General features: G+C 36.6%; 8 non-coding genes across 8 annotated transcripts; all 8 read right to left on the reverse strand.

Moving 5' to 3' along the window:
- Positions 1-2,345: 2,345 nt before the first annotated feature.
- Positions 2,346-2,417, reverse strand: TRNAM-CAU (transfer RNA methionine (anticodon CAU)). The gene has a single exon. It is a non-coding gene; the product is annotated as a tRNA-Met (tRNA).
- A 1,095-nt stretch (positions 2,418-3,512) lies between these two features.
- Positions 3,513-3,584, reverse strand: TRNAM-CAU (transfer RNA methionine (anticodon CAU)). The gene has a single exon. It is a non-coding gene; the product is annotated as a tRNA-Met (tRNA).
- A 2,261-nt stretch (positions 3,585-5,845) lies between these two features.
- On the reverse strand, positions 5,846-5,917 carry TRNAM-CAU (transfer RNA methionine (anticodon CAU)). Its single transcript has one exon. It is a non-coding gene; the product is annotated as a tRNA-Met (tRNA).
- Positions 5,918-7,012: 1,095 nt separating this feature from the next.
- Positions 7,013-7,084, reverse strand: TRNAM-CAU (transfer RNA methionine (anticodon CAU)). The gene has a single exon. It is a non-coding gene; the product is annotated as a tRNA-Met (tRNA).
- Positions 7,085-9,346: 2,262 nt separating this feature from the next.
- On the reverse strand, positions 9,347-9,418 carry TRNAM-CAU (transfer RNA methionine (anticodon CAU)). The gene has a single exon. It is a non-coding gene; the product is annotated as a tRNA-Met (tRNA).
- A 2,261-nt stretch (positions 9,419-11,679) lies between these two features.
- On the reverse strand, positions 11,680-11,751 carry TRNAM-CAU (transfer RNA methionine (anticodon CAU)). Its single transcript has one exon. It is a non-coding gene; the product is annotated as a tRNA-Met (tRNA).
- Positions 11,752-12,846: 1,095 nt separating this feature from the next.
- Positions 12,847-12,918, reverse strand: TRNAM-CAU (transfer RNA methionine (anticodon CAU)). The gene has a single exon. It is a non-coding gene; the product is annotated as a tRNA-Met (tRNA).
- Positions 12,919-14,013: 1,095 nt separating this feature from the next.
- Positions 14,014-14,085, reverse strand: TRNAM-CAU (transfer RNA methionine (anticodon CAU)). The gene has a single exon. It is a non-coding gene; the product is annotated as a tRNA-Met (tRNA).
- Positions 14,086-15,243: the final 1,158 nt, after the last annotated feature.

Below are 15,243 nucleotides of genomic sequence, written 5' to 3' on the forward strand. Positions count from 1 at the left end.
ATTAAGTGCACATAGCAGAGGATGGTTTCGATCCATCGACCTCTGGGTAATGGGCCCAGCACGCTTCCGCTGCGCCACTCTGCTGCTCGTGTAAGTGTAAGAGATCCTGAAGTACTCACTCATCATGTGAATGTATCAATGTGTTTCTTCATTGGTCAATGGAAGAAAAATCTTGCAAAACTCTCCAGATTATTGCCTTTTTAACCTTTTTCTAGGAAACTTTCTAGATGAATGCTTTTTAGCCTTTGTCAGTACATGCTTTTGCAAGCTGTCTCTGTGGCGCAATCGGTAAGCGCATTCGGCTGTTAACCTAAAGGTTGGTGGTTCTATCCCACCCAGGGATGTTATTGACCGTGTGATCAAGTTTTGGTGATCTTTAAGTAGACAAGTCAAAATTTCAAACCACCTATTATAGTGTAGGGTACCTGGCCTTCTCTGATGCAATCAGAGTCAGATTTGATTAAGTCATTTTATAAAAAACAGGAAGCACAATTTAGCATGGGTTGCAGAGAAAAAAAATTATGCAGGCAGAGAAATCCAATTGAGTGATTAATCAGCTCTCCATTTTATGGCTTTATTTTTATGCTAACACATTTGCTCTCTGAAAAGTGTCCACAAAGCCAAGTCTCTGATTAACACCTTTGTAGGAATGGTTTTTCACCTATTACTGATTAAAACTTGTTTCATTGGAAAGGCAGCAAGATGCATCCTCATTACAATGTCCACTGAAATAATACAGGTTGACACCAGGAAACATAAACCTCACTGCATCCTTGCTGCTTTCTCAAGTGGGAATCTGTTTAATGTGAAAACCAGGTGATATCTAATCAGCACACAGGTAAGAAGTTAAGAAAATCTTTCTTTAAGTGTGAAGATGTTTCTCACAAAATCGTTGCCCCAATGCATCATTGAAATTCAAGCTGGAAAAATGATTTTGAAATATCAATTGTACATTTTGCATTGCTCTTCTGGTGACAATGTAGCTTGTTTTTGTCAATTACCATTTCAGTAATAGGGTAAAGAAAATTAAGTGGATTACTGAAAGAAAACAATGCTGTCAATATACTATTAAAACAAATTAAAATGTTAAAAGTTATTGTACTTTAAGTAAAAATAAAAGAGTCAAAATATCAATCCCAGTTTTGGAAGAATTTAATGAACAAAAAAATAAGTGCACATATCAGAGGATGGTTTCGATCCATCGACCTCTGGGTTATAGGGCCAGCACGCTTCCGCTGCGCCACTCTGCTGCTCATGTTAGTGTCAGAGATCCTGAAGTACTCACTCATCATGTGAAAGTACCAATGTGTTTCTTCATTGGTCAATGGAAGAAAAATCTTGCAAAACTCTCCAGATTATTGCCTTTTTAACCTTTTTCTAGGAAACTTTCTAGATGAATGCTTTTTAGCCTTTGTCAGTACATGCTTTCGCAAGCTGTCTCTGTGGCGCAATCGGTAAGCGCATTTGGCTGTTAACCTAAAGGTTGGTGGTTCTATCCCACCCAGGGATGTAATTGACCGTGTGATCAAATTTTGGTGATCTTTAAGTAGACAAGTCAAAATTTCAAACCACCTCTTATAGTGTAGGGTATCTGGCCTTCTCTGATGCAATCAGAGTCAGATTTGATTAAGTCATTTTATAAAAAACAGGAAGCACAATTTAGCATGGGGTTGCAGAGAAAAAAAATTATGCAGGCAGAGAAATCCAATTGAGTGATTAATCAGCACTCCATTTTATGGCTTTATTTTTATGCTAACACATTTGCTCTCTGAAAAGTGTCCACAAAGCCAAGTCTCTGATTAACACCTTTGTAGGAATGGTTTTTCACCTATTACTGATTAAAACTTGCTTCATTGGAAAGGCAGCAAGATGCATCCTCATTACAATGTCCACTGAAATAATACAGGTTGACACCAGGAAACATAAACCTCACTGCATCCTTGCTGCTTTCTCAAGTGGGAATCTGTTTAATGTAAAAACCAGGTGATATCTAATCAGCACACAGGTAAGAAGTTAAGAAAATCTTTCTTTAAGGGTGAAGATGTTTCTCACAAAATCGTTGCCCCAATGCATCATTGAAATTCAAGCTGGAAAGATGATTTTGAAATATCAATTGTACATTTTGCATTGCTCTTCTGGTGACAATGTAGCTTGTTTTTGTAAATTACCATTTCAGTAATAGGGTAAAGAAAATTAAGTGGATTTCTGAAAGAAAACAATGCTGTCAATATACTATTAAAACAAATTAAAATGTTAAAAGTTATTGTACTTTAGGTAAAAATAAAAGAGTCAAAATATCAATCCCAGTTTTGGAATAATTTAATTAACAAAAAAATAAGTGCACATAGCAGAGGATGGTTTCGATCCATCGACCTCTGGGTTATGGGCCCAGCACGCTTCCGCTGCGCCACTCTGCTGCTCATGTAAGTGTAAGAGATCCTGAAGTACTCCTTCATCATGTGAAAGTACCAATGTGTTTCTTCATTGGTCAATGGAAGAAAAATCTTGCAAAACTCTCCAGATTATTGCCTTTTTAACCTTTTTCTAGGAAACTTTCTAGATGAATGCTTTTTAGCCTTTGTCAGTACAAGCTTTTGCAAGCTGTCTCTGTGGTGCAATCTGTTAGCGCGTTCGGCTGTTAACCGAAAGGTTGGTGGTTTAATCCCACCCAGGGACGTAATTGACCGTGTGATCAAATTTTGGTGATCTTTAAGTAGACAAGTCAAACTTTCAAACCACCTATTATAGTGTAGGGTATCTGGCCTTCTCTGATGCAATCAGAGTCAGATTTGATTAAGTCATTTTATAAAAAACAGGAAGCACAATTTAGCATGGGGTTGCAGAGAAAAAAAATTATGCAGGCAGAGAAATCCAATTGAGTGATTAATCAGCTCTCCATTTTATGGCTTTATTTTTATGCCAACACATTTGCTCTCTGAAAAGTGTCCACAAAGCCAAGTCTCTGATTAACACCTTTGTAGGAATGGTTTTTCACCTATTACTGATTAAAACTTGCTTCATTGGAAAGGCAGCAAGATGCATCCTCATTACAATGTCCACTGAAATAATACAGGTTGACACCAGGAAACATAAACCTCACTGCATCCTTGCTGCTTTCTCAAGTGGGAATCTGTTTAATGTGAAAACCAGGTGATATCTAATCAGCACACAGGTAAGAAGTTAAGAAAATCTTTATTTAAGGGTGAAGATGTTTCTCACAAAATCGTTGCCCCAATGCATCATTGAAATTCAAGCTGGAAAGATGATTTTGAAATATCAATTGTACATTTTGCATTGCTCTTCTGGTGACAATGTAGCTTGTTTTTGTCAATTACCATTTCAGTAATAGGGTAAAGAAAATTAAGTGGATTTCAGAAAGAAAACAATGCTGTCAATATACTATTAAAACAAATTAAAATGTTAAAAGTTATTGTACTTTAGGTAAAAATAAAAGAGTCAAAATATCAATCCCAGTTTTGGAAGAATTTAATTAACAAAAAAATAAGTGCACATAGCAGAGGATGGTTTCGATCCATCGACCTCTGGGTTATGGGCCCAGCACGCTTCCGCTGCGCCACTCTGCTGCTCATGTTAGTGTCAGAGATCCTGATGTACTCACTCATCATGTGAAAGTACCAATGTGTTTCTTCATTGGTCAATGGAAGAAAAATCTTGCAAAACTCTCCAGATTATTGCCTTTTTAACCTTTTTCTAGGAAACTTTCTAGATGAATGCTTTTTAGCCTTTGTCAGTACAAGCTTTTGCAAGCTGTCTCTGTGGTGCAATCTGTTAGCACGTTCAGCTGTTAACCGAAAGGTTGGTGGTTTAATCCCACCCAGGGACGTAATTGACCGTGTGATCAAATTTTGGTGATCTTTAAGTAGACAAGTCAAAATTTCAAACCTCCTCTTATAGTGTAGGGTACCTGGCCTTCTCTGATGCAATCAGAGTCAGATTTGATGAAGTCATTTTATAAAAAACAGGAAGCACAATTTAGCATGGGGTTGCAGAGAAAAAAAATTATGCAGGCAGAGAAATCCAATTGAGTGATTAATCAGCTCTCCATTTTATGGCTTTATTTTTATGCTAACACATTTGCTCTCTGAAAAGTGTCCACAAAGCCAAGTCTCTGATTAACACCTTTGTAGGAATGGTTTTTCACCTATTACTGATTAAAACTTGCTTCATTGGAAAGGCAGCAAGATGCATCCTCATTACAATGTCCACTGAAATAATACAGGTTGACACCAGGAAACATAAACCTCCCTGCATCCTTGCTTCTTTCTCAAGTGGGAATCTGTTTAATGTGAAAACCAGGTGATATCTAATCAGCACACAGGTAAGAAGTTAAGAAAATCTTTCTTTAAGGGTGAAGATGTTTCTCACAAAATCGTTGCCCCAATGCATCATTGAAATTCAAGCTGGAAAGATGATTTTGAAATATCAATTGTACATTTTGCATTGCTCTTCTGGTGACAATGTAGCTTGTTTTTGTCAATTACCATTTCAGTAATAGGGTAAAGAAAATTAAGTGGATTTCTGAAAGAAAACAATGCTGTCAATATACTATTAAAACAAATTAAAATGTTAAAAGTTATTGTACTTTAGGTAAAAATAAAAGAGTCAAAATATCAATCCCAGTTTTGGAAGAATTTAATTAACAAAAAAATAAGTGCACATAGCAGAGGATGGTTTCGTTCCATCGACCTCTGGGTTATGGGCCCAGCACGCTTCCGCTGCACCACTCTGCTGCTCATGTTAGTGTAAGAGATCCTGAAGTACTCCTTCATCATGTGAAAGTACCAATGTGTTTCTTCATTGGTCAATGGAAGAAAAATCTTGCAAAACTCTCCAGATTATTGCCTTTTTAACCTTTTTCTAGGAAACTTTCTAGATGAATGCTTTTTAGCCTTTGTCAGTACAAGCTTTTGCAAGCTGTCTCTGTGGTGCAATCTGTTAGCACGTTCAGCTGTTAACCGAAAGGTTGGTGGTTTAATCCCACCCAGGGACGTAATTGACCGTGTGATCAAATTTTGGTGATCTTTAAGTAGACAAGTCAAAATTTCAAACCACCTCTTATAGTGTAGGGTACCTGGCCTTCTCTGATGCAATCAGAGTCAGATTTGATTAAGTCATTTTATAAAAAACAGGAAGCACAATTTAGCATGGGGTTGCAGAGAAAAAAAATGATGCAGGCAGAGAAATCCAATTGAGTGATTAATCAGCTCTCCATTTTATGGCTTTATTTTTATGCTAACACATTTGCTCTCTGAAAAGTGTCCACAAAGCCAAGTCTCTGATTAACACCTTTGTAGGAATGGTTTTTCACCTATTACTGATTAAAACTTGCTTCATTGGAAAGGCAGCAAGATGCATCCTCATTACAATGTCCACTGAAATAATACAGGTTGACACCAGGAAACATAAACCTCACTGCATCCTTGCTGCTTTCTCAAGTGGGAATCTGTTTAATGTGAAAACCAGGTGATATCTAATCAGCACACAGGTAAGAAGTTAAGAAAATCTTTATTTAAGGGTGAAGATGTTTCTCACAAAATCATTGCCCCAATGCATCATTGAAATTCAAGCTGAAAGATGATTTTGAAATATCAATTGTACATTTTGCATTGCTCTTCTGGTGACAATGTAGCTTGTTTTTGTCAATTACCATTTCAGTAATAGGGTAAAGAAAATTAAGTGGATTTCTGAAAGAAAACAATGCTGTCAATATACTATTAAAACAAATTAAAATGTTAAAAGTTATTGTACTTTAGGTAAAAATAAAAGAGTCAAAATATCAATCCCAGTTTTGGAAGAATTTAATTAACAAAAAAATAAGTGCACATAGCAGAGGATGGTTTCGATCCATCGATCTCTGGGTTATGGGCCCAGCACGCTTCCACTGCGCCACTCTGCTGCTCATGTTAGTGTCAGAGATCCTGAAGTACTCACTCATCTTGTGAAAGTACCAATGTGTTTCTTCGTTGGTCAATGGAAGAAAAATCTTGCAAAACTCTCCAGATTATTGCCTTTTTAACCTTTTTCTAGGAAACTTTCTAGATGAATGCTTTTTAGCCTTTGTCAGTACAAGCTTTTGCAAGCTGTCTCTGTGGTGCAATCTGTTAGCACGTTCAGCTGTTAACCGAAAGGTTGGTGGTTTAATCCCACCCAGGGACGTAATTGACCGTGTGATCAAATTTTGGTGATCTTTAAGTAGACAAGTCAAAATTTCAAACCTCCTCTTATAGTGTAGGGTACCTGGCCTTCTCTGATGCAATCAGAGTCAGATTTGATGAAGTCATTTTATAAAAAACAGGAAGCACAATTTAGCATGGGGTTGCAGAGAAAAAAAATTATGCAGGCAGAGAAATCCAATTGAGTGATTAATCGGCTCTCCATTTTATGGCTTTATTTTTATGCTAACACATTTGCTCTCTGAAAAGTGTCCACAAAGCCAAGTCTCTGATTAACACCTTTGTAGGAATGGTTTTTCACCTATTACTGATTAAAACTTGCTTCATTGGAAAGGCAGCAAGATGCATCCTCATTACAATGTCCACTGAAATAATACAGGTTGACACAAGGAAACATAAACCTCACTGCATCCTTGCTGCTTTCTCAAGTGGGAATCTGTTTAATGTGAAAACCAGGTGATATCTAATCAGCACACAGGAAAGAAGTTAAGAAAATCTTTATTTAAGGGTGAAGATGTTTCTCACAAAATCATTGCCCCAATGCATCATTGAAATTCAAGCTGGAAAGATGATTTTGAAATATCAATTGTACATTTTGCATTGCTCTTCTGGTGACAATGTAGCTTGTTTTTGTCAATTACCATTTCAGTAATAGGGTAAAGAAAATTAAGTGGATTTCTGAAAGAAAACAATGCTGTCAATATACTATTAAAACAAATTAAAATGTTAAAAGTTATTGTACTTTAAGTAAAAATAAAAGAGTCAAAATATCAATCCCTGTTTTGGAAGAATTTAATTAACAAAAAAATAAGTGCACATAGCAGAGGATGGTTTCGATCCATCGACCTCTGGGTTATGGGCCCAGCACGCTTCCACTGCGCCACTCTGCTGCTCATGTTAGTGTCAGAGATCCTGAAGTACTCACTCATCATGTGAAAGTACCAATGTGTTTCTTCGTTGGTCAATGGAAGAAAAATCTTGCAAAACTCTCCAGATTATTGCCTTTTTAACCTTTTTCTAGGAAACTTTCTAGATGAATGCTTTTTAGCCTTTGTCAGTACATGCTTTTGCAAGCTGTCTCTGTGGCGCAATCGGTAAGCGCATTCGGCTGTTAACTTAAAGGTTGGTGGTTCTATCCCACCCAGGGATGTTATTGACCGTGTGATTAAGTTTTGGTGATCTTTAAGTAGACAAGTCAAAATTTCAAACAACCTATTATAGTGTAGGGTACCTGGCCTTCTCTGATGCAATCAGAGTCAGATTTGATTAAGTCATTTTATAAAAAACAGGAAGCACAATTTAGCATGGGTTTGCAGAGAAAAAAAATTATGCAGGCAGAGAAATCCAATTGAGTGATTAATCAGCTCTCCATTTTATGGCTTTATTTTTATGCTAACACATTTGCTCTCTGAAAAGTGTCCACAAAGCCAAGTCTCTGATTAACACCTTTGTAGGAATGGTTTTTCACCTATTACTGATTAAAACTTGCTTCATAGGAAAGGCAGCAAGATGCATCCTCATTACAATGTCCACTGAAATAATACAGGTTGACACCAGGAAACATAAACCTCACTGCATCCTTGCTGCTTTCTCAAGTGGGAATCTGTTTAATGTGAAAACCAGGTGATATCTAATCAGCACACAGGTAAGAAGTTAAGAAAATCTTTATTTAAGGGTGAAGATGTTTCTCACAAAATCGTTGCCCCAATGCATCATTGAAATTCAAGCTGGAAAGATGATTTTGAAATATCAATTGTACATTTTGCATTGCTCTTCTGGTGACAATGTAGCTTGTTTTTGTCAATTACCATTTCAGTAATAGGGTAAAGAAAATTAAGTGGATTTCTGAAAGAAAACAATGCTGTCAATATACTATTAAAACAAATTAAAATGTTAAAAGTTATTGTACTTTAGGTAAAAATAAAAGAGTCAAAATATCAATCCCAGTTTTGGAAGAATTTAATTAACAATAAAATAAGTGCACATAGCAGAGGATGGTTTCGATCCATCGACCTCTGGGTTATGGGCCCAGCACGCTTCCGCTGCACCACTCTGCTGCTCATGTAAGTGTAAGAGATCCTGAAGTACTCCTTCATCATGTGAAAGTACCAATGTGTTTCTTCATTGGTCAATGGAAGAAAAATCTTGCAAAACTCTCCAGATTATTGCCTTTTTAACCTTTTTCTAGGAAACTTTCTAGATGAATGCTTTTTAGCCTTTGTCAGTACAAGCTTTTGCAAGCTGTCTCTGTGGTGCAATCTGTTAGCACGTTCAGCTGTTAACCGAAAGGTTGGTGGTTTAATCCCACCCAGGGACGTAATTGACCGTGTGATCAAATTTTGGTGATCTTTAAGTAGACAAGTCAAAATTTCAAACCACCTCTTATAGTGTAGGGTACCTGGCCTTCTCTGATGCAATCAGAGTCAGATTTGATTAAGTCATTTTATAAAAAACAGGAAGCACAATTTAGCATGGGGTTGCAGAGAAAAAAAATGATGCAGGCAGAGAAATCCAATTGAGTGATTAATCAGCTCTCCATTTTATGGCTTTATTTTTATGCTAACACATTTGCTCTCTGAAAAGTGTCCACAAAGCCAAGTCTCAGATTAACACCTTTGTAGGAATGGTTTTTCACCTATTACTGATTAAAACTTGCTTCATTGGAAAGGCAGCAAGATGCATCCTCATTACAATGTCCACTGAAATAATACAGGTTGACACCAGGAAACATAAACCTCACTGCATCCTTGCTGCTTTCTCAAGTGGGAATCTGTTTAATGTGAAAACCAGGTGATATCTAATCAGCACACAGGTAAGAAGTTAAGAAAATCTTTATTTAAGGGTGAAGATGTTTCTCACAAAATCATTGCCCCAATGCATCATTGAAATTCAAGCTGGAAAGATGATTTTGAAATATCAATTGTACATTTTGCATTGCTCTTCTGGTGACAATGTAGCTTGTTTTTGTCAATTACCATTTCAGTAATAGGGTAAAGAAAATTAAGTGGATTTCTGAAAGAAAACAATGCTGTCAATATACTATTAAAACAAATTAAAATGTTAAAAGTTATTGTACTTTAAGTAAAAATAAAAGAGTCAAAATATCAATCCCAGTTTTGGAAGAATTTAATTAACAAAAAAATAAGTGCACATAGCAGAGGATGGTTTCGATCCATCGACCTCTGGGTTATGGGCCCAGCACGCTTCCACTGCGCCACTCTGCTGCTCATGTTAGTGTCAGAGATCCTGAAGTACTCACTCATCATGTGAAAGTACCAATGTGTTTCTTCGTTGGTCAATGGAAGAAAAATCTTGCAAAACTCTCCAGATTATTGCCTTTTTAACCTTTTTCTAGGAAACTTTCTAGATGAATGCTTTTTAGCCTTTGTCAGTACATGCTTTTGCAAGCTGTCTCTGTGGTGCAATCGGTAAGCGCATTCGGCTGTTAAGTTAAAGGTTGGTGGTTCTATCCCACCCAGGGATGTTATTGACCGTGTGATCAAGTTTTGGTGATCTTTAAGTAGACAAGTCAAAATTTCAAACAACCTATTATAGTGTAGGGTACCTGGCCTTCTCTGATGCAATCAGAGTCAGATTTGATTAAGTCATTTTATAAAAAACAGGAAGCACAATTTAGCATGGGTTTGCAGAGAAAAAAAATTATGCAGGCAGAGAAATCCAATTGAGTGATTAATCAGCTCTCCATTTTATGGCTTTATTTTTATGCTAACACATTTGCTCTCTGAAAAGTGTCCACAAAGCCAAGTCTCTGATTAACACCTTTGTAGGAATGGTTTTTCACCTATTACTGATTAAAACTTGCTTCATTGGAAAGGCAGCAAGATGCATCCTCATTACAATGTCCACTGAAATAATACAGGTTGACACCAGGAAACATAAACCTCACTGCATCCTTGCTGCTTTCTCAAGTGGGAATCTGTTTAATGTGAAAACCAGGTGATATCTAATCAGCACACAGGTAAGAAGTTAAGAAAATCTTTCTTTAAGGGTGAAGATGTTTCTCACAAAATCGTTGCCCCAATGCATCATTGAAATTCAAGCTGGAAAGATGATTTTGAAATATCAATTGTACATTTTGCATTGCTCTTCTGGTGACAATGTAGCTTGTTTTTGTCAATTACCATTTCAGTAATAGGGTAAAGAAAATTAAGTGGATTTCTGAAAGAAAACAATGCTGTCAATATACTATTAAAACAAATTAAAATGTTAAAAGTTATTGTACTTTAGGTAAAAATAAAAGAGTCAAAATATCAATCCCAGTTTTGGAAGAATTTAATTAACAAAAAAATAAGTGCACATAGCAGAGGATGGTTTCGATCCATCGACCTCTGGGTTATGGGCCCAGCACGCTTCCGCTGCACCACTCTGCTGCTCATGTTAGTGTAAGAGATCCTGAAGTACTCCTTCATCATGTGAAAGTACCAATGTGTTTCTTCATTGGTCAATGGAAGAAAAATCTTGCAAAACTCTCCAGATTATTGCCTTTTTAACCTTTTTCTAGGAAACTTTCTAGATGAATGCTTTTTAGCCTTTGTCAGTACAAGCTTTTGCAAGCTGTCTCTGTGGTGCAATCTGTTAGCACGTTCAGCTGTTAACCGAAAGGTTGGTGGTTTAATCCCACCCAGGGACGTAATTGACCGTGTGATCAAATTTTGGTGATCTTTAAGTAGACAAGTCAAAATTTCAAACCACCTCTTATAGTGTAGGGTACCTGGCCTTCTCTGATGCAATCAGAGTCAGATTTGATTAAGTCATTTTATAAAAAACAGGAAGCACAATTTAGCATGGGGTTGCAGAGAAAAAAAATGATGCAGGCAGAGAAATCCAATTGAGTGATTAATCAGCTCTCCATTTTATGGCTTTATTTTTATGCTAACACATTTGCTCTCTGAAAAGTGTCCACAAAGCCAAGTCTCTGATTAACACCTTTGTAGGAATGGTTTTTCACCTATTACTGATTAAAACTTGCTTCATTGGAAAGGCAGCAAGATGCATCCTCATTACAATGTCCACTGAAATAATACAGGTTGACACCAGGAAACATAAACCTCACTGCATCCTTGCTGCTTTCTCAAGTGGGAATCTGTTTAATGTGAAAACCAGGTGATATCTAATCAGCACACAGGTAAGAAGTTAAGAAAATCTTTATTTAAGGGTGAAGATGTTTCTCACAAAATCATTGCCCCAATGCATCATTGAAATTCAAGCTGAAAGATGATTTTGAAATATCAATTGTACATTTTGCATTGCTCTTCTGGTGACAATGTAGCTTGTTTTTGTCAATTACCATTTCAGTAATAGGGTAAAGAAAATTAAGTGGATTTCTGAAAGAAAACAATGCTGTCAATATACTATTAAAACAAATTAAAATGTTAAAAGTTATTGTACTTTAAGTAAAAATAAAAGAGTCAAAATATCAATCCCAGTTTTGGAAGAATTTAATTAACAAAAAAATAAGTGCACATAGCAGAGGATGGTTTCGATCCATCGACCTCTGGGTTATGGGCCCAGCACGCTTCCACTGCGCCACTCTGCTGCTCATGTTAGTGTCAGAGATCCTGAAGTACTTACTCATCATGTGAAAGTACCAATGTGTTTCTTCGTTGGTCAATGGAAGAAAAATCTTGCAAAACTCTCCAGATTATTGCCTTTTTAACCTTTTTCTAGGAAACTTTCTAGATGAATGCTTTTTAGCCTTTGTCAGTACAAGCTTTTGCAAGCTGTCTCTGTGGTGCAATCTGTTAGCGCGTTCGGCTGTTAACCGAAAGGTTGGTGGTTTAATCCCACCCAGGGACGTAATTGACCGTGTGATCAAATTTTGGTGATCTTTAAGTAGACAAGTCAAACTTTCAAACCACCTATTATAGTGTAGGGTATCTGGCCTTCTCTGATGCAATCAGAGTCAGATTTGATTAAGTCATTTTATAAAAAACAGGAAGCACAATTTAGCATGGGGTTGCAGAGAAAAAAAATTATGCAGGCAGAGAAATCCAATTGAGTGATTAATCAGCTCTCCATTTTATGGCTTTATTTTTATGCCAACACATTTGCTCTCTGAAAAGTGTCCACAAAGCCAAGTCTCTGATTAACACCTTTGTAGGAATGGTTTTTCACCTATTACTGATTAAAACTTGCTTCATTGGAAAGGCAGCAAGATGCATCCTCATTACAATGTCCACTGAAATAATACAGGTTGACACCAGGAAACATAAACCTCACTGCATCCTTGCTGCTTTCTCAAGTGGGAATCTGTTTAATGTGAAAACCAGGTGATATCTAATCAGCACACAGGTAAGAAGTTAAGAAAATCTTTATTTAAGGGTGAAGATGTTTCTCACAAAATCGTTGCCCCAATGCATCATTGAAATTCAAGCTGGAAAGATGATTTTGAAATATCAATTGTACATTTTGCATTGCTCTTCTGGTGACAATGTAGCTTGTTTTTGTCAATTACCATTTCAGTAATAGGGTAAAGAAAATTAAGTGGATTTCAGAAAGAAAACAATGCTGTCAATATACTATTAAAACAAATTAAAATGTTAAAAGTTATTGTACTTTAGGTAAAAATAAAAGAGTCAAAATATCAATCCCAGTTTTGGAAGAATTTAATTAACAAAAAAATAAGTGCACATAGCAGAGGATGGTTTCGATCCATCGATCTCTGGGTTATGGGCCCAGCACGCTTCCACTGCGCCACTCTGCTGCTCATGTTAGTGTCAGAGATCCTGAAGTACTCACTCATCTTGTGAAAGTACCAATGTGTTTCTTCGTTGGTCAATGGAAGAAAAATCTTGCAAAACTCTCCAGATTATTGCCTTTTTAACCTTTTTCTAGGAAACTTTCTAGATGAATGCTTTTTAGCCTTTGTCAGTACAAGCTTTTGCAAGCTGTCTCTGTGGTGCAATCTGTTAGCACGTTCAGCTGTTAACCGAAAGGTTGGTGGTTTAATCCCACCCAGGGACGTAATTGACCGTGTGATCAAATTTTGGTGATCTTTAAGTAGACAAGTCAAAATTTCAAACCTCCTCTTATAGTGTAGGGTACCTGGCCTTCTCTGATGCAATCAGAGTCAGATTTGATGAAGTCATTTTATAAAAAACAGGAAGCACAATTTAGCATGGGGTTGCAGAGAAAAAAAATTATGCAGGCAGAGAAATCCAATTGAGTGATTAATCGGCTCTCCATTTTATGGCTTTATTTTTATGCTAACACATTTGCTCTCTGAAAAGTGTCCACAAAGCCAAGTCTCTGATTAACACCTTTGTAGGAATGGTTTTTCACCTATTACTGATTAAAACTTGCTTCATTGGAAAGGCAGCAAGATGCATCCTCATTACAATGTCCACTGAAATAATACAGGTTGACACAAGGAAACATAAACCTCACTGCATCCTTGCTGCTTTCTCAAGTGGGAATCTGTTTAATGTGAAAACCAGGTGATATCTAATCAGCACACAGGAAAGAAGTTAAGAAAATCTTTATTTAAGGGTGAAGATGTTTCTCACAAAATCATTGCCCCAATGCATCATTGAAATTCAAGCTGGAAAGATGATTTTGAAATATCAATTGTACATTTTGCATTGCTCTTCTGGTGACAATGTAGCTTGTTTTTGTCAATTACCATTTCAGTAATAGGGTAAAGAAAATTAAGTGGATTTCTGAAAGAAAACAATGCTGTCAATATACTATTAAAACAAATTAAAATGTTAAAAGTTATTGTACTTAAAGTAAAAATAAAAGAGTCAAAATATCAATCCCTGTTTTGGAAGAATTTAATTAACAAAAAAATAAGTGCACATAGCAGAGGATGGTTTCGATCCATCGACCTCTGGGTTATGGGCCCAGCACGCTTCCACTGCGCCACTCTGCTGCTCATGTTAGTGTCAGAGATCCTGAAGTACTCACTCATCATGTGAAAGTACCAATGTGTTTCTTCGTTGGTCAATGGAAGAAAAATCTTGCAAAACTCTCCAGATTATTGCCTTTTTAACCTTTTTCTAGGAAACTTTCTAGATGAATGCTTTTTAGCCTTTGTCAGTACATGCTTTTGCAAGCTGTCTCTGTGGCGCAATCGGTAAGCGCATTCGGCTGTTAACTTAAAGGTTGGTGGTTCTATCCCACCCAGGGATGTTATTGACCGTGTGATTAAGTTTTGGTGATCTTTAAGTAGACAAGTCAAAATTTCAAACAACCTATTATAGTGTAGGGTACCTGGCCTTCTCTGATGCAATCAGAGTCAGATTTGATTAAGTCATTTTATAAAAAACAGGAAGCACAATTTAGCATGGGTTTGCAGAGAAAAAAAATTATGCAGGCAGAGAAATCCAATTGAGTGATTAATCAGCTCTCCATTTTATGGCTTTATTTTTATGCTAACACATTTGCTCTCTGAAAAGTGTCCACAAAGCCAAGTCTCTGATTAACACCTTTGTAGGAATGGTTTTTCACCTATTACTGATTAAAACTTGCTTCATAGGAAAGGCAGCAAGATGCATCCTCATTACAATGTCCACTGAAATAATACAGGTTGACACCAGGAAACATAAACCTCACTGCATCCTTGCTGCTTTCTCAAGTGGGAATCTGTTTAATGTGAAAACCAGGTGATATCTAATCAGCACACAGGTAAGAAGTTAAGAAAATCTTTATTTAAGGGTGAAGATGTTTCTCACAAAATCGTTGCCCCAATGCATCATTGAAATTCAAGCTGGAAAGATGATTTTGAAATATCAATTGTACATTTTGCATTGCTCTTCTGGTGACAATGTAGCTTGTTTTTGTCAATTACCATTTCAGTAATAGGGTAAAGAAAATTAAGTGGATTTCTGAAAGAAAACAATGCTGTCAATATACTATTAAAACAAATTAAAATGTTAAAAGTTATTGTACTTTAGGTAAAAATAAAAGAGTCAAAATATCAATCCCAGTTTTGGAAGAATTTAATTAACAATAAAATAAGTGCACATAGCAGAGGATGGTTTCGATCCATCGACCTCTGGGTTATGGGCCCAGCACGCTTCCGCTGCAC

This window comes from Pseudophryne corroboree, chromosome 4 (genome assembly GCF_028390025.1).
Source record: "Pseudophryne corroboree isolate aPseCor3 chromosome 4, aPseCor3.hap2, whole genome shotgun sequence".
Classification (NCBI taxonomy): Eukaryota; Metazoa; Chordata; class Amphibia; order Anura; family Myobatrachidae; genus Pseudophryne; species Pseudophryne corroboree.